The sequence below is a fragment of the Dromiciops gliroides genome, chromosome 1 (genome assembly GCF_019393635.1).
Source record: "Dromiciops gliroides isolate mDroGli1 chromosome 1, mDroGli1.pri, whole genome shotgun sequence".
Taxonomy (NCBI): domain Eukaryota; kingdom Metazoa; phylum Chordata; class Mammalia; order Microbiotheria; family Microbiotheriidae; genus Dromiciops; species Dromiciops gliroides.
The window spans coordinates 80,469,131-80,489,073 of record NC_057861.1 but is presented as its reverse complement, the minus strand read 5'-3'; the positions used below and the strand labels follow the sequence as shown (position 1 = coordinate 80,489,073).

Sequence of the window (19,943 nt, the reverse complement as noted above, 5' to 3'; positions counted from 1 at the left end):
TCAGGGCAGTTTTCCCTTACAATTTCTTGGAAGATGATGTCTAAGCTCTTATTTTGGTCCTGGTTTTCAGGTAGTCCAATGATTTTCAAATTATCTCTCCTGGATTTATTTTCCAGGTCAGCTGTTTTTCCAAGGAGATATTTCACATTGCCCTCTATTTTTTCATTCAATTGGATTTGCTTTCCTATGTCTTGATTTCTCATAAAGTCATTAGCTTCCAATTGTTCAATCCTAATTCTTAGGCAATTATTTTCTTCAGACAGCTTTTTTATCTCCTTTTCCATTTGACTTTTCAAGCTGTTGACTTTTTTCTCATGACTCTCCTGTATCACTCTCATTTCTCCTTCCATTCTTTCCTCCCTCTCTCTACATCTTCCTTCTATCTCTCCTACTTTCTCTTCAAAGTCCCTTTTGAGAGCTTCTATCACTTGAGACCAGTTATTTTTCTTGGAAGCTTAGGATGTAGGGGTCCTGAGGTTGTTATCCTCTTCTGAAGGTGCACCTTGATCTTCCTTGTTGCTGAAGAAACTTTTTATAATTTTCAACTTTCTTTGCTTGCTCATCTTGCTGTCTTTTACTTGACTTTTAATTCCCCACTGGGAGGGGGGCTGTTTCTAGGCTACACTACTGTCCCCAGCTTCAGAGGGTCCCAGGTGTTTTGGTTTGAGAGAGAACAGGTTTTTTTCTATGTTGTCCTGTTCTCTGGTCTGAAGATAACCTCAAGTCAACTTAGTAAATAATCAACCAGCAAAGCTTTCTGTGCTGTGGTACTTAGCTTCAATGAGCCTGCACCCCTCCCCCACCTGGGCTTCCTGCTGCTCAGGATTTCTTCCTGGTTCTGTGCTGGGGTGAGACAGCCGAATTCCTCCCTAGGTCCCACTGACACCCTGCACTTTACCCCCCAGCCAGCCGTTCAGCCCTCTTACCAGACTGCAAGCTCAGTTCCCAAAGATGCTGGTGCTGCAGCTGATTCAGAGGCTTGGGGATTAAGTTCCTCTGGTGCGGCATGCCTGGGGTCTCAGTGGGTGTGATCACTGGGTTGGACTTTACTTGCAGACCAGCACATCCCCCTTTAATCTGTCTATGGCTGGAAAATAATCTCAGCCTGTATTTTTGTGGGGTTTTCTGCTCCAGAGGTTCTTTTATTGCTGTTTTGGGGGTAATTGTATCAAGACCTCTGTGCGTTTAATGTCTTTCCTCCTCCATCTTGGCTCCACCCCCTCTCCAATTAGATTTGAATAATACTAACCAATTAGATTTATTTGCTATATGATGGACCTCGTACAGTGGAAAGGTAAATGAACTGAGACCCAACCATGAGGAGGGGGTCTTTGGTCTGAGAGAGATGGCCATAGACCAGCTTCTTATCAAAAAGGGATAAAAAATCTGGACAGGTAGTCATGTTGTCTCTTGGGACCATGAGAAGCTAAGAAAAAGCTTGGTCAACCCCTTACTGGTAGAAATTGATAAATTGATAATAAGCTTACCCAAAACGTCTGTCTACGATAATTATTTTCACCATCACACAATCCCAGACAATCCCAAAAGACTAATGAGGAAACATACTATCTGCCCTCAAAGAACTGATATTGATTGAACACAGACTGAAGCATGCTATTTTTCACTTTATTGCTTTCATTTTTTTCTTTTAGAGTTTTCTTATACAAAAGGAAAGGATAGAATTCAAAACTTTAAATAAAAATGTTTATTATCAAAATAAAAGAAAGATTCACTCTCCTAGATATCATTACAATCCACTTTCTTTTTTGTTTCTTTTTTAAATCTTATTCATTTTAACTTAAATACAAAAGACCCCCAAAAAAGAACATTTCCATGTACAGAGTGATATTAATAGTCAATTATTAAAATTGGGAAGATTCCAGATTTTTTTTCTCTGTCTTATTTCCTTGTCCAATCTCTCAAGGACAGGGCTGATGGAAAATAGGATTAACATTATCCTCGTTCTGGATATTGCTATCCCACCCAACTAGCTAAGACTTGGGTGGAAGATATAGCTTCTGTGTCTAGATTGCCCAAGGCTGGGGGCATTCTGAGTATAGGGATCATCTCTCTGGTCAATAGTGACATAACATCACTTTCAGCCCCTCATTAGAGTGAGATCATTTCTCTTTGTAAAGTCCATCTCTCATTAATTGTTAACCAATCAGAGTTGATTTCCACCCTCAGGAACATCTCTCTTCCAATGGCATATAATCAATGAGCCCACCACCATGAGGGTCTTTTGGCATTTGGGAGTGCCACTGGTCTTTTATTTAAAACTCTGCCATTATTAATAAAATGATTAAATTATCCAGAAGTTATGTCTCTCAAACTTTTTGAACACTACAACATTACAACATAAAAAGATTCCCACCTCACACTGCTTATTTTGTTTTTGTTTGTTTTTTTTTTTTTTTTGCAGGGCAATGAGGGTTAAGTGACTTGCCCAGGGTCACACAGCTAGTAAGTGTCAAGTGTCTGAGGCCGGATTTGAACTCAGGTACTCCTGACTCCAGGGCCGGTGCTTTACCACTGTGCTATCTAGCTGCCCCCACACTGCTTATTTTTAACTATGTAATAAATACTACACATCATTTTCAAAGCTACCTTCTTTTTCTATGCTTCCTTCTAAATTTTCTTTTGTTCTTTGCCACACTTTATTTTTTATCCCTCCCTAGCCCACCCTGGAGAAGGTTATCATTAGACATAAATATGTATATAAATGTAAAACATACTATACATACTACTATTTATCAGTTTGTTATCTGGATGTGGATATTATCTTCCTTCATAGGTCCTTTGTAGTTGATTTGAGTATTTATAACATTGCAAATGACTTAGTCATTCAAAGTTGTACTTAGAACAATATTGCTATTACTGTGTACAATGTTCCCTTGGCTTTGCTCATTTCACTCTTCATTATTTCATGCAATCTTTCAATGTTTTCCTAAAATTCTTATAGCACAGCAGTATTCCATCACAATCATATACCACAATTTGTTTACCATTCCCCAATTGATGGGTCTCCCCTCTATTTCCAGTTCTTTGCCATCACAAAGAGAGCTGCTATAAATATTTTAGAACATATACGTTCTTTTCCTTTTTCCTTAATCACCTTGGGAAAAAGACCTAATACTGGTGTTGCCGGGCCAAAGGGTAGACATTGTTTTATAACTCTTTGGGCATAATTCCAGATTGCTCTCCAAAATGATTGTATGAGTTCACAGTTCCAACAAAAGTGAATTAGTGCCCCAATTTTCCTATATCCCCTCCAACATTCATCACTTTCCCCTTCTATTATTTTACCCAATCTGAGAGATGTAAGATATCTCAAAGTTGTTTTAATTTGCATTTCTCTAATCAATAATGATTTAGAGCATTTTTTTGTACTACAATATATAGTTTTTATTTCTTCACCCAGAAACTGCCTTTCATATCCTTTGACCATTTATCAATTGGGGAATGACTCATTCTTATACATTTGACAAAGATCTTTATACATTTGAGAAATTAGACCTTTATCTGAAGAACTGCCTATAAAAAGTTTCTCCCAATTTTCTGTTTTCCTTCTAATCTTGGCTAGCCAATTTAGTTTTATTTTTACAAAAAACTTTTTTTAATTTGATATCATCAAAGTTATCCATTTTATAGTGCCCAATGCTCTCTATCTTATTTATTTATTTATAAGCCATTCTTCTATCTATAAGTCTGATAGCTCATATGTTCAATGTTCTTCTAATTTTCATATATCTCCCTTTATATCCAAGTAATGTATCCATTTTGGCCTTATCTTAGTAAATTGTATAAGATGTTGGTCTATGTCTAATTTCTGCCTAACTGCTTTCCAGTTTTCCCAACAATTTTTACCTAATAGTGAATTTTTATCCCCAAAACTTAAATCTTTACATTTGTCAAACACAAGGTTACTATAATCATTTACTATTGTGTATTATATGTCCACTCTGTTCCACTGATCTACCTTTCCATTTCTTAGCCAGTGCCAGATAGTTTTGATAATTACTGCTGTAAAGAATTAGTTGTTATTTGAGGTTTTTATGACCCCATCTTTTGGCTAGAATTAAAAAAAAAATAAAACCTCAGCACATGCACTAGCCTCTGGGGCTCCACAAATGGCACGGTGCTCCACCCACTAGTTGTAGCCATTGCCATGGTGCTGGCACCTCACATCATCACCACTTGCCGACGCCTACATGGACCTGGCAAAATTATAATGATTGAAAGCCTAGTGAGGACAGTCGTGTGACTGTCAGAGTGGCCAGCCAATTGGCTGGGGGCTGTCTGGGGTCTGCTGGGAAGAAGGGAGGAGATTCGCCATTCTAGTTGGAAGATGGAAGGCGACAGGATGCTGTTGTGTGTACTCAGCTGATTCCTAGGTGGTGGTGTTATTCAGGTTGTATAATTTCCCTTTTCCCCATTTTATTTCTTTTCCCTTGATCCTACTGATCCTGTTTGTGGTTTTGTTTTGTTTTTAAGTTCGTTCTTGTTAAATAAATCCTGCTCTGTTTTGAGGGAGGCGGCTGGTCTCCTTCCTTGACCCAATATTGTGGCGAGCCACTTAGCTAACACTCCCCAATTAAAAATTGGTTCCCACACTGCCTTATAATATAGCTTAAGATTTGGTACTTCTAAGCCTCTGTCCTTTACATTTTTCATTAATTCCTTTGATATTCTTGACTTTTTGTTCTTTCAAGTGAATTTTGTTATATTTTTCTAGCTCAACAAAATAATTTTTGATAATTTAATTGGGATAGCATTAAATAAGCAGATTAATTTAGGTAGAATTGTCATTTTTATTATATTGGTCCTGCCCACCCATGCAAAATTAATATTTCTCTAATTATTTACATCTGACTTTTATTTGTGTAAAAAGTATTTTATAATTATGTTCAAGTAGTTCCTAGGTTTGTCTTGGTAGGTATGCTCCCAGGTATTTTATACTATCTATGGTTATTTTAAATAGGGTATCTCTTACTATATTTTCTTAAGAGGTTTGTTGGTGATATATAAAAATGCTGATGATTTAATAAAATTATTGTTTCAACTAGGATTTTCCAAGTATATTACCATATTGTCTGCAAAAAAGGGAGTTTTATTACTTTATTCATTGCCCATTCTGATTCCTTCAATTTATTTTTCTTCTATTAGTGCTATTGCTAACATTTCTTTTTTGTTTGGTTGGTTTTTTGTTTGGGGGTTGGTTTTTTTTTGGTTTTTGGTTTTTGGTTTTTGGTTTTTTTGCAGGGCAATGAGGGTTAAGTGACTTGCCCAGGGTCACACAGCTAGTAAGTGTCAAGTGTTTGAGGTCAGATTTGAACCCAGGTCTCCTCCTGAATCCAGGGCCAGTGCTTTATCCACTGTGACACCTAGCTGCCCTGATGCTAACATTTCTAATACAATATTGAATAATATTGATGACAATGGGCATCCTTGTTTCACTTGTTCCCATTACAAATAATACTTGCTGATGATTTTAGGTAGATGCTTCTTATCATTTCAAGGAAAAATCCATTTATACCTATGCTTTCAAGTGTTTTTAATATGAGTGTTATATTTTATGAAAAGCTTTTTCTTCATCTATTGAGATAATCATGATTTTTATTAATTTTGTTATTGATATAATCAATTATGTTAATAGTTTTCTTTGTATTTAACCATCCCAACAATGTATAATCTTTGTAATATATTGATGTAGTCTCCTAGCTAGTATTTTATTTAGGATTTTTGCATCCATATTCATTAATGAAATTGGTCTATAATTTTCTTTCTCTGTTTTTGCTCTTCCTGGTTCAGGTATCAGTACCATATTTGTTTCATAAAAGGAGTGTGATAGAATTCCTTTTTTGCCTATTATTCCAAATAATTTATCTGATATTGGAATGAGTTTATCTTTACATGTTTGATGGAATTCACTTGTAAATCCATCTGGTGCTAATGTTTTTTTCTTAGGAAGCTCATTTATGGCTGGTTCAATTTCTTTTTCTAAAATAAGTTTATTTAGATATTCTATTTCCTCTTCTGTTAATCTATGCAGTATTTTTGTAAATATTCTTCCATTTCAGTTAAATTGTTAAATTTATTGAATTGAGCAAAATCACTTCTTATAATACCTTTGATTTCATCTTGTTTAGTGGTATATTCACCCTTTTCATCTTTAATACTAAATATTTGGTTTTCTTCTTTCTTTCTTTTTTTTTTTTTTTGGTGGGGCAATTGGGGTTAAGTGACTTGCCCAGGGTCACACAGCTAGTACGTGTCAAGTGTCTGAGGTAGGATTTGAACTCAGGGCCTCCTGAATCCAGGGTCAGTGCTCTATCCACTGCGCCACCTAGCTGCCCCTTCTCTCTTTTTAATCATATTAACCAATAGTTTATTTTGTTGATTTTTTTCATAAAACCAATTCCTAGTTTTATTCATTAATTCATTGGTTTTCTTACACTAAGTTTTATTAATCTCACCGTTAATTTTTAGGATTTCCAATTTGGTATTTAATTGGGGATTTGTTCTTTTTCTAGGTTTGGGGTTTTTTTTATCAGAATCCCAATTCATTGATCTGCTCCTTTTCTACAGTTCATTTTCTCAACTTTTATCATCACTTCTTTTTTTTTTTTTTTTTTAGGCAATGGGGTTAAGTGACTTGCCCAGGGTCACACAGCTAGTGTGTCAAGTGTCTGAGGCCGGATTTGAACTCAGGTACTCCTGAATCCAGGGCTGGTGCTTTAACCACTGCGCCATCTAGCTGCCCTACCATCACTTCTAAATGAGGTCCTACGAGTCCAGGTGAATAAATACATAAGGAATTGCAGGGGGATGTTGATATGACTGTCTGTTGGGCCCAAGGCAACCTCCTTCCACTCCCACTCCAGTCTCTCAAAGACTGATTAGAAGATTCATGACCAATTCTACATTCTCTTGCCAGTATACATAACATAACTATAGGGGCAGCTAGGTGGGCAGCTAGGTGGTACAGTGGATATCGAGTCAGGCCTAGAGTCAGGTAGACTCATCTTCCTGAGTTCAAATCCAGCCTCACCCACTTACTAGCTGTGTGACCCTGGGCAAGTTACTTAACCCTGTTTGCCTGTTTCCTCATTCATAAAACAATCTGGAGAAGGTATTAAAAGTTATATTGGGGGGCAGCTAGGTGGCGCAGTGGATAGAGCACCGGCCCTGGAGTCAGGAGTACCTGAGTTCAAATCCGGCCTCAGAGACTTAACACTTACTAGCTGTGTGACCCTGGGCAAGTCATTTAACCCCCATTGCCTGGCAAAAAAAAAAAAAAAAGTTATATTGACTCACTTACTCATTATTCCCAGCCCTGCTTGTCAATCAGTGTTGGAGGAGGCATCACCCAGTCCCCTGATATTGGTCACAAAGCCAAGTCATCCCTCACCTGTGACCTTTGTACCCCTACTACAAATTGTCGTGTTCTTGCTACTCTGGGGAGGAACTGAGATGCACAGGCCCAACCTCTTCTGCTGAAATCGACCTATCTGAATTGTCTTAAAGTTACCTATAAAAGCTGACCCCACTCTGAAGCCATCCCTGATCTTCAGTGATCCGCCTGTCCATGTGTTGCTACCTTGACGTGCTTAGAATAAATTCCTTTTAATTCTCTTTGTCCCCAGTTTTGCTTCATGAATCAGGGCGAAAATCCAAATGAAGATTTTTCCTTTCAACAGTTGGACAGGCAAGAATGTTCTTGGGAAGACGCCCTGAGACAGACAAAGTGGTGAGACCATCAAAGAGCCCAAGAGGCGTAGCTGCAAAGGCCTCGGATACCCTCCTGGGGGAACATCTAGAAGTTATCTGACGGAAATGCAAACAAACTTAAGCTGTTATGTTTGAGGGGGACTAAATCTAAATTTCCCTTTCCTAATTTTGTCTCTAATAAAGTACACCAAGGAGAAAAGCCTATTGTGTTCCTCCTCCAGTTGGAGCAGAGACTGATAAAGATCTGTGCTGAGAAGGTTGAGAATGCTGGGAAAATTACACTGCAGAGACTGTTCTAGGGCTTGGTCCAACATTACCTTCATGCATCTGAGAGACACAGACACAGAAACCATCGCCAACAGTGGGTGAGGTGAGCCACAGTCTCCTGAGCTTCAAGGATTAATATTATTCAGAGTTCAGCCTTAGCAGGTCCCAGGCCTTCTCAAGTGTGGGGCACAAGAGCAAAGCAGGACAACAGCACTGCCAGTGCTGAGCTCTGGTCACAGAACCTGCAACAATCAGGTAAGAGATGGAACATCATCCCATTAGCCTTGGAGAGTCAGAGGACCAAGGGAATAGAGGGAATGAATACTTGACATGAGTACACCTTGATCATTTAATCATTAGAGTAACGGTTCCACCTTTTTTCTATAATTAGGGATTAGATGACCATACTTATGTTGTTTGTTTCGGTCATTTTCAGTCATGTCCAACTTTCAATGAACCCATTTGGGATTATCTTGGCAAAAATACTGGAGTAATTTGCCATTTCCTTTGTTGAGAAGAAAATTCTTCATTTGGGCTTTCACCCAGATTTAATGAGGCAAAACTCAGGACAAGGAGAATTAGAAGTTGATTATAAGTATATCAAGATAGCAACAAGTAGACAGTTGATCATTGAAGATCAGCACTGGCTTCAAGGTGGGAACAGCTTTTATAAGTAACTTGAAGACAATTCAAGGGACAACTAGGTGGTGCAGGGGATAAAGCACTGTGGATTCAGGAAGACCTGAGTTCAAATCCAGCCTTACACACTTGACACTTACTAGCTGTATGACCCTGGGCAAGTCACTTAACCCTCATTGCCCCAGAAAAAAAAAGGGGGGAAAAAGAAAGCATTCATAACATTGGAAAGGACAGTTTAAATTGAAAGATGAGGTTGGAAGCTGTATTGCACAGGTTAAAAGAGAGGAAGAGAAGAGGAAATGAAGAAACCTAGACTATACATCTTTCTCAAAGAAGTTAGCCGAGGATTTTGCACTTGATGCAGCCTCTAAACTGAGATACAACAAATGTACCTGTAATAAAGGCTTATTGCTTTTAGCTTTGTTGAGCGACCCCAAATGGGAAAATAAAACAGGAGACATGATAACTCAATGTAATTTTTTTCTTTTCTTGATGTTAATCTTCAAGCCAACTTTTATCCTCTCCTCTTTTCACCCTCATTAAGAGGCTTCTTTGTTCTGCCATCAGAGGGGTATCATCTGCATATCTGAGATTGTTAATATTTCTTGCAGCAACCTTAATTCCAGCTTTTGATTCATCCAACCTAGCATTTCACATGATAAACTCAGCATATAAGGTTTTTTTGGTTTTGGGGGGGTTCATTTGTTTTGTTTTGTTTTTTGGTGAAGCAATTAGGCTTAAGTGACTTGCCCAGGGTCACACAGCTAGTAAGTGTTAAGTGTCTGAGGTCAGATTTGAATTCAGGTCCTCCTGACCCCAGGGCTGGTGCTCTATCCACTGAGCCACCTAGCTGCCCAGCATATAAGTTAAATAAAGTGACAATATATAGCCTTGTCATATTCCTTTTCCAATCTTAAACCAATCAGTTGCCCAGATTCAGTTTTTAACTATTGCTTCTTGGCCAGCATGTTGGCTCTTCAGGAAATAAGTAAGATGATCTGGTACTCACAACTCTTTGAGGACTTGCCACATTTTGTTGTGATCCACACAGTTAAAGGCTTCCGTGTAGTCAATGAAACAGAAGTAGAGGTTTTTTCTAGACCTCCCTTTCCTCATAATCCAGTGAATGCTGGCAATGTGGTATCTAGTTCCTCTTTCTCTTGGAAAACCAACCTGCTTTTCTGGTAGTTCTTGGTTCACATATTGCTGAAGCCTAGTTTGCAGAATGTTAAGCATAACCTTGCTATCCTGTGAAATGAATGCAATTGTTCAGTAATTTGAACATTCCTTGGCATTGCCCTTCTTTAGGATTGGGATATAAATGGATCTTTTCCAATCCAGTGGCCACTGTTGAGTTTTCCAAATTTGCTGGCATATTGAGTGTGGCATGTTAACACCATCATCTTTTAGTATTTTAAATAGCTCATCTGAAATTCCATCACTTCAGGGGCAGCTAGGTGGCTCAGTGGATAAAGCACCTGCCCTGGATTCAGGAGACCTGAGTTCAAATCCAGCCTCAAACATTTGACACTTACTAGCTGTGTGACCCTGGGCAAGTCACTTAACCCTCATTGCCCTGCAAAACAAAAAGAAATTCTATCACTTCCACTAGCCTTATTGTTAGCAGTTGTTACCAAGACTAAAGTGGAGGGAGAGTTGGTGCATGACTTTTTGTTCACAGATAATTGTGTACTCAGTGCAGCCTCTAAAGCTGAGATGCAACAAAGTATGGATCAATTCTCTGCTGCTTGTGCTAATTTTGACCTTACAATTAACACCAATAAAACACAAGTGTTCTACCAGCCATCACCACACTAGCCATACATGGAACCATCAGTTATAGCAAATGGAGAAGTTTTGAATACTGTGGATAAGTTCACTTATTTTGGCAGTATACTTTCCAGAGATGTACATATTAACAATGAGGTTGATGCATGCATTGTCAGAGCTAACTTGGTGTTTGGGAGACTCTGAAGGGAAGTGTGGGAGAAAAGAGGTATTAGCCTCCCTACCAAAATAAAGGTCTATAAAGCCATTGTGTTGTATGCCTGTGAAACCTGGACAATGTACCAGCTCCATGCCAGGAAACCGAATTGTTTCTATTTGAACTGTCTTTGGAAAATTCTGAAGATCACCTGGCAGAATAAGGTACTGGACACTGAGATCCTTTCTGGAACTAAACTGCCAAGCATTCAAACTCTACTGCAGAGAGCACAACTCTGATGGGCTGACCTTTTGAATACCAAATGTACACTTGCCGAAAAGACTATTTTGTGGAGAACTCACACAAGGCAAATGCACGTGGAGATCAGAAGAAGCAATACAAGGACATTCTCAAGGTCTCTCTGAAGAACTTTTTTTTGGGGGGTGGGGCAGGGTAATGAGGGTTAAGTGGCTTGCCCAGGGTCACACAGCTAGAAAGTGTCAAGTGTCTGAGGCCAGATTTGAACTCAGGTCCTCCTGAATCCAGGGCCAGTGCTTTATCCACTGCACCACCTAGCTGCCCTCTCTGAAGAACTTTGAAATTGATTGCATAACATGGGAGACACTGGCACAGGACTGCCCATAGTATGCCCAATATGGCATGCCATCATCAAAGAAGGTGTTACACTCTATGAGCAAAACAGAATTGAAGAACTCAAAAAGAAATGTGAGACGCACAAATTTAGAGAATCTACCCCCAAATGTTTACATGGACTATTTGTGCCTTACCTGTAGTAGAGAATTCTGAGTTCATATTGGTCTGATCAGCCACAGTCACACACACTATAACTTGACTCTAACATGATATCATGTTGGTCCTCTTCAAGAAACAAGGACAACAACCATTGTTAGCAATGCTTCCTAAGGTCCACTTGGTGTCAGTCTCCAGGATTTCTGGCTCTAAATCAGTAACCACACTGTTGTGGTTATCAATGATGTTAAGATCTTTCTCATATAGTTCTTTTGTGTATACTTGCCACTTTTTCTTAATCCCTTCTGCTTCTGTTAAATCTCTACCATTTCTGTCTTCTATCAAGCCCAATGTTTTTAGTAATAAACATTTTTATTTCTAGTTTTGAGTTTCAATTTTTATCTCTCCTCCTCTCCCTTCCCCTCCCCCCTCCCTGAGGCGGTAAGCAATCAGATATGGGTTATACATGTATGATTACGTAAAAATTACAGGATTAGTAATTTTGTACAAAAAGAAAACTTGAATAAAAGAAAAAAAATGAAAGTGAAAAATTGCATGCTTCCATCTATGTTCCATCAATATCAGTTCTTTCTTTGGAGGTAGATAATATGTTTCATCAATAGTCCTTTGGGACTGTGTTGCATCATTGTATTGTTAAGAATAGTTGTCATCCACAGTTCTTCAACAAACAATATTTCTGTCACTGCATACAATGTTCTCCTGGTTCTGCTCACTTTACTATACATCAGTTCATACAAGTCTTTCCAGGCCTTTCTGAAATCATCCTGCTTGTCATTTCTTATAGCACAATAATATTCCATCACCATCATATACCACAGCTTGTTTAGCCATTCCCCAATTGATGGGCATTCCTTTGATTTCTAATTCTTAGCCACCACAAAAAGAGCTGCTAGAAATATTTTTTGTACAAATAGGGTTTGTTTTTTCTCTTTTGGGTGTGAGATTAAAATTGGATATTAGATCATAAATCTCCCCTACTTAACCTTTCCCTTAATTTATCTCCCAGACTAGTAAATGGAAGAAGCTTCTGGTTTTCTAGATAGAGCCTTTATTGTATGGTAGTCACAAGGTGACGTTGATTGGAAGGATAGGAAAGTAGAAATACAATACACATCGTCTTAAGTCTAGGCTTAGTCTATATTCTGTATAAAACTCACCAAAACCCAAGGCCACTTTTGGGGAGAGAGACCAAGTCAAGCGCATGCTGTTAACCGAGAGCCGGGCCGAGTCAAACTCCAGTCCGCGTCTATCTGTGCAGCGCAGCCAGGAGACCAGCAGAGCAGGAAAAAGCTCCCACTTCCATTCTCTCCTTGCCTTTTAAGCTCTCACCCCGGAAGTCAGAAGTCGAGTGCTCAGCAGGCAATGCTGTTGGTCTCCTCCCCAAAAGGGTGGTCCTAAAAAAACCCAAAAACTGGCGTCTCTCCATTATCTAACCGACTGTTAAAACTTTTTACCACATTCCCCCCTTTTGTTCCTCAAGAAACAAAATATTTCCTTGACAGAACAGTAAAAAGAATATAATAACTATTGCTAACTAATAATATGTGAACAACAATGTAGAAAAGGAAGAGAGGAAAGTTTTGTCCAGAGGGGCGATTTTTTTTTTTTTGTCCTCATGAACTGACGCTTTGACATTAGTCTTGCAAAGGGAGAGCCTCCGCAGAAAGTACATGTTACAGATAGTGTATATTATAACAGAAAGGAGATAGTAAAAAACTAACAAAACATATAAAGTCTCTGAGTTCTCTTGTCTTCTTGAAGTGGTAAGATGTCATCAGGAGGAAACTGGATTCTGGTCTGGAAAACTGGATTCTGGACTCTGCTCTGGATTCTGGTCTGGAAAAACTGGATTCTGGACTCTGGTCTGGAAAGCTGGATTCTCTTCTTTAACTGTTTGAATTGCTGTATTTTTACTAAACCTTAGCATAGCATTGTCAATGATCAAATTAATAAATTCCATTACATTCCCTCCTTTATATCCTTAGACTTCTAATAGAGGGTTGAGGTAGTTATGCAGTCTGTAACACTTTTTACCACCATGTGTCTGGATCAAAGTCAAATTTAGTATGTGTTCATGACACCTGAAAATGTTATGGAAAGGTTATCATACCATATCTCATGGTTCTGAGACAGCCAGTGATTGTGCTAGGCCACAGGTGAGTTCAACTGAGTGAGATAAAAGGATAAATAAGTTCAGTTAAATTAGGTTAAATTAGGAGGGAGAGAGGATGAATACTGGACTGTGCCTAGTAATTGTGCTCTACATAATCACCATCATAAGCAAACCATGGACTTACGTATACCTGTCTCTCCTTTTGTTGCACATATATTCTCTCCAGGGCCTGCATCAAAGTTCACAGCAAGTTAGTCTCTGAAATGATAAGTTTCCATACTTCCGAAATCTCATTAATTTCACCAAAGACAGTATGATGGTAAAAATTCGTGCTATGCTGCATAACTGAGAGTATATTAGTGATATATACAATAATTCCAAACCATACCCAGAGTATAATGACATATAAATAATAAACGAATGTAAATAGCTGATTATATTAGACATTGTTACATAATCTTCTTTTAGACATTATTACATAATCTTTTAGCAAGTAGACCACATCATCTTATACATGAATTCTCTAGTATAACAGTAGCAGATACTTAAAGTGGTGATTAATTCATCAAAAAGAAATAAGACTTCAATTAGCAAGATTCAATATTCAATGTTTTCAGTGAGGTATCAAGCAATAGGGTTCAATAACCCTCTCTCAAAAAGAAAGAGTTAAAAAAAAGAATTCTGGTAGCTTCTGAGGCCCGATGGCCTCACCCACATCATATACTTAAAATGCCTTTGAAAAGTCACTTAGTTTACAAAATCGGGTTTTTAAAGAAAAGCAAAAGTGATCCTAAAAAACCCAAAAACTGGCGTCTCTCCATTATCTAACTGACTGTTAAAACTTTTTACCACATGGGGGGATGGTTTGGGGATATAAACCTAGCAGTGGCATTGCTGGATCAAAGGGTATACACAGTTCTCTAGCCCTTTGGGCATAGTTCCAAATTTATCATGACCATTTTTACATGAAACTTTCCCTTGATATCTCCAATTTCCTTGAAGATGCCTCATGTCTTTCCCATTCTATTGTTTTCTTCTTCTTTTTTTTTTTTTTTTGCATTGCTCATTTAAGAAAACATTCTTAATTTTCCTCGCTATCTCTGGCATTCCACATTACCGGGTATGTCTTTCCCTTTCTCCTTTCCCTTTCCCTTTCCTCCTTTCCTTAGTGATTTGTAAAGCCTCATCAGACACCATTTTGCTTTCTTGCTTTTCTTTTTCTTTGGAAGGTTTTTTGTTGCTGCCTTCTGTATGATATTGTGAACCTCTGTCCATGGTCCTTCAGGCACTTTACATACCAGATCTTATCCCTTAAGTCTATTTATCATTTCTACTTCATGTTAATAAAGGATGTCATTTAGGTCACACTTTTATGGTCTGATGGCTTTCCCTACTTTCTTTAATTAGAGTCTGAATTTTGCAATGCAATACTGTGGGCAAGAATCCCTTAGAAGAAATGGAGTAAACATGTTACGTTTGAATCTAGAAGTTTCTAGACAAGAACAGGAACATTGGATAGATGTTACAAAAAGCTAAATTTCTGCCTTATATAAATGTTGCATATGTAGCAATGTAGCTATTACCACAAATCCTGCTTGCCCTGATGAGTCTTCTCCCCAGACCTCAGCCAATTCGTCCTTTCAGAGTTCTAAGTGTATACCTAAGGGGCTATGGGAGGGAGGGGAAGGGTGTCTTTCTGGTACCAAAGCTAACAGTGTGATTTCTCTGAAAATTATCAATCGAGAATCAGCCAACCAGCCTTAAGCAACTTTTGGAAGGGGGTATTTATTAAGGTGGTACAGGAAGAAAAAGTGGCATGAAATACTCCCCCAAAAGTTTATGACACCTTTCCTCCCCACTAGTACATACAGAGTCTATCTAGGAAAAAGTGGACTCAAGTTTAGAGGGCACATCTGACATATGGATAACACAGATCCTGGTTGCTAGAAGTCCTTTTCTCCCCTTTGTGGAGTCCTCAAGAAGTTCACCTTAGACATGGTGTAGTTTCTTTGCCAAAAGCCTTGCAGAGCCATGAATATGCATTTAGTCTGTCTTTGGCTCCCAATTTAGACACTGTCCTGCTGTTGGCTGATTTCCAGATGCATCTAAGGAAGGCCTAAATCCCTCAGACCTTTCAAGGCTCACAAGGTCCTTCTCCATCTAAAAAGGTAGAAGGGAGTGAGACAGAGGAGAAAGAAACCTGGGCTGAGGCTAAAGCCAAGACCTCTCTTTCTCCTTCCCCCACATGGAGTCCTCCTCAAGGGTTTTACTGAAATGAGGCTCTTGTTCCAATCTCTGGAGTAATTTCAGTTCTGAAGTAGAATAATGTTTTTAGAAGACCCATGGAAGATGAGCAAATTTCTTCAGCTTCCTTGATTCTTGTGCTAAGTCACTTTAGGCACTCCAATTGCAAGAGACTTACTTCAACTGGTTACTGAGACACCTGGGAGAGAGGACCTCAAGACAGGTCATGGGAAGCTTGGTGCAAACTTTTGAATGGTAGACTAGAGCCCTGGGACCATAGACACGAACAGGGAAATCAGACCCTTTATCACGGCCCTTGACCTCCAAAGCTTGTATCTCTAGAGATTGCTGAGAGTGGACCTCCCTGTGGTAAGACAGCATTCTCTCTCTCTCTTTGATGGAAAACCTTAGTCCTAATTTAATAATTAGTTATATGAAAGAAAAATATATGAAGGAAATAATCATTTCTCTCAATAGTTAGCATTTATATTTTACTACTACATGGCAGGCATTGTGCTAAGCACTTTTTACAATTATTACCTCATTTTATCCTCATAACAACCCTGGGAGGCAGGTGCTATTATTACCATAATTTTACATTTGAGGAAACTGAGGCAATAACCTCAATATATAGTGACTTGTCCAGGGCCCCACAGTGTCTGAGGCTGGATTTGAACTCAAGTCTTCCTGACTTCTGGCCTGGCATTTTATCTACCATACCACATAGCACTGCATCCCTTAAAGAGGGGTAAGAGACTTGATTTTGAATCCCAACTCACTTCACCTTTTGGAGTTTGAATTTTGTAACGATTGGAATGACGCCACCTGCTGGAGACTTACTGTAGGAAAGCTCCACCATGAGGAGAAGGTCTCTGAGGGCAAGACCATGCATCTTTTCTTTGGCGTCAGGAAGTGATATTTGCTTGTGGGAGGAACAAGGGGGAGGCTGGCGCTCTGATTCTCTCTTTTTCCTGAGGACTTTGGTGGAGAAGGGAGCTAGAAATGCACTCTCCCTTTAATAGATAGATGAATCTAGGCCTTTCTCTTTCTCTTCACCAAATTCTTATTCTCCTTAATAAATGCTTAAAAGTCTAACTCTTGCTAAAGCTTATAATTTATTGGCGACCACTCATTAGATATTTTAGACAGCATAGCTAGAATTTTAGCCCTGTACAATTTCTTCATTTCAAAAATTGAAATTAGCACTGACTGTATTTGGCATTTCATTGCCTACCTCACAGGGTTGTTATGAGGAAATAGCTTTTTTTTTAAAGCCTTAAAATGCTTTGAACACAAGAATTGATGTTATATCTTTTTTGTTTTAACACTTTTATTTTCCTTCTTGTGTTTGAGGCTTGGAGCTAGTAGGAAATGCTGTGTCAGGTAAGCCTAACAGAACTTGATAGAGATATAGAATGATAACAAGATTCTCTCCTTTATGTAGGAACATGTATGTCAGTATCTTTAGGGTAATTCAAATTGCATTCTCAATTTATGGAAGTAATTTTTGAGAGATTTATACAGTGTTCCAAGTGTAGTTTTAAGCTGTTAGAAATCAACATGCTTCAGATAATAATGCTATCTTAGCCTACATTAATAAAAGCACAATTTCTTGAGTGAGGAAATTGATTGTCTCAAGTCGCCAGAGCTAGATGGATATCTCTAATGCCTACCCCCGCCCAAGTGAGATGAGAGAAGAGCAGCCCTATGCTATTCTTTGTATTCAGCTTATGGCCCACCCGACTAGACATGATCTGAGGTTTGGCCCAACCTCGCAGAGTATGAGATAGGCTGTACGTAAACCACCATCTTTGCTCCCTCCTAGCAAATGCTGGTTACACAAAGACTATCATAAATAGTGAATGAGTGAACCCATTTATCCAAGCCAATCAGTAAACAGAAAAAAAAAAGAGAAATAATATCTTTCAGGATTTAAGAATACAACAGCAATATTGTGGAATGATTTGCTGTGAATGACTCCATTATTTTCAGCAATGCAATGATCCAAGACAACTCTGAAGGTCTTATGAAAAATGCAGTCCATCTACACAGAGATAACCGATGGTATCTGAATATAGATGCATCTTCATGGAGTCTAGAACTGAACAGAAAGACCAAATCTGTAGCACTGAAAGAGAGGTCCCACCAGAAAAGCCAGCACAAACTCAGGTGAACAGGCTGGAAGAATGTGGCAGTGCCCCACATCTAATAAAACTAATAAAAATAGCTATCATTTATCTACTGTTTACTATGTAGGAGGCACTGTGCTAAGTGCTTTAAAATAACTATCTCATTTGATCCCCACAACAACCCTGGGATGTAGGTGCCATTATTATCCCCCTTTTATAGATGGGAAAACAGAGACAAACATAGGTTAAGTGACTTGCCCAGGGGTCACACAGCTAAGTATAGGAGGCAGGATTTGAACTCAGGTCTTCTAGACTCCAGACCCAGCACCCTATCTACTGCATCACCTAACTGCCCCTACATAATGAGAAATTTCCTAACAATTAGAGTCCCCCCCAAGCAGAATGTATTGCCTTGGGAGGTATTCTGCTTAACTTGGGAGGCTTCTCCTTCAAACAAAGGCTGCGTGATTGTAGTCGGTGATGTTGGGAGTAGGAAGGAGTTCTTATTCCTATGTGGGTAGCACTCAGAAGTTGTGTGTTTTGTCTTCTTACTCCATCACAATTGTTTCTTTGTGCATAAAACAAGGCCATTGGATGGTCTTCAATGATCCTTCCATCTCTGAATCCTACCATTCCTAAATTTGCAGATTTCACCATCAGTTGGCACCATGGACTAGACCTCCCCCTGGTGGCAGAGTCGTGTATCAAGTAAATCAGAGTGTTTTCGAGGAAGGACAGATACAATCCCCACCCCCAGGAGTCTGATGGAGGAGGCAGGGCTTCTTTCCATTTCTAAAGACCCCCAGAAAGAAGTGCACATGAACTCATCTTTTACATACAAAGTAGAACAACTCAAACACAGCATCTCACACCCAACACATCCAATATGGAACTCATTACCCTCTAAACTTCCCTATCTCTTTTGAGGGGGAAGGAATAAGCATTTCTATAGTGCATGCTATATGCTGGGCACTGTGCTAAGCGCTTTGCAAATATGATCCTATTTGATCCTCACAGCTACCCTGAAATGTAGGTGCTAGATACTGTTATTAACCCCATCCTACACATGAGAAAACTGAGGCAGACAGAAGTTGAGTGACTTGTGCAGGGTCACACAGCTAGGTGGACACACCTGTATCTTTATATAACACCCATCCTGGGTGGGTCTTGACTTCATTCTCTGTACAATGGAGGCATTTTCTAGAACCAACATATTTAGCTATGTTTGACAATACTCTCATTATGTATTGATGCCTTACTACCTCCTAATGTGTCTTACAATCTCCTAAGTGCCTAAGAACTGATCTGATCTCAGGTCTTCCTGACTCCAGGCCCAACTCTCAATCCACTACACCATCCAGCTGCCTCCAGTAGAGAAGATGACTATCATTTCTGTCACCAAGGTTCAGAGCCTGCCATCTGTGACCTCTCTCTCTCTCTCTCTCTCTCTCTCTCTCTCTCTCTCTCTCTCTCTCTCTCTCTCTCACACACACACACACACACACACACACACACACACACCTGTTTTGGTCAAATAAAAGTAGTAATAACTCATACCTATTCAGTGCTTAATGTTTCTGTTGGTTAAGCATTTTACATCCATCTCATTTAATCTTAATGGCCAGCCCCCTACTTCAGGCCTAAATTAGGAAATTGGGGCTCACTGTGGGCTGGGAAGATCATCAGGGTCTCTTGTCCATTTCTCCTACCATTTGACAAGAAACACCTTCTGATTTTTATGGCAAGTTATTGAACACAACAGAAAAACAGAGAACCCATATACAAAACTTTTGTAAAATCATAGATTTAGAGCTAGGAGAAAACTTAGAAGTCATCAAGTACAGTTACCACATTTTACAGATGAAGAAAATGAGGTCCAGAGAGTTAAAGGGACTTACCCAAGGTCATGTAGTAAATGGCAAATTAAAGGCTCAAACCCAAATGTTCTGATTTCAAATCTACTATGCCATGCTGCTATGAAAATTAAAAGATGATGGCAAGGACCATTGGGGAGGGAGAGAGGGAGGGAAGGAGGGAGAAGAAAGAAAGAAAGAAAGAAAGAAAGAAAGAAAGAAAGAAAGAAAGAAAGAAAGAAAGAAAGAAAGAAAGAAAGAAAGAAAGAAAG

General features: G+C 39.0%; 1 protein-coding gene across 1 annotated transcript in view; it reads left to right on the top strand.

Annotated features, from left to right (window-relative positions):
- The first annotated feature begins 4,349 nt into the window (after positions 1-4,349).
- GPIHBP1 (glycosylphosphatidylinositol anchored high density lipoprotein binding protein 1) overlaps positions 4,350-19,943 on the top strand; it is a 68,228-nt gene continuing 52,634 nt past the window's right edge. The window contains exons 1-2 of the mRNA XM_043977868.1: positions 4,350-4,411; positions 7,647-8,253. The gene's annotated coding sequence lies outside the window, so the exon portion shown is untranslated. The remainder of the gene's footprint in view (positions 4,412-7,646; positions 8,254-19,943) is intronic.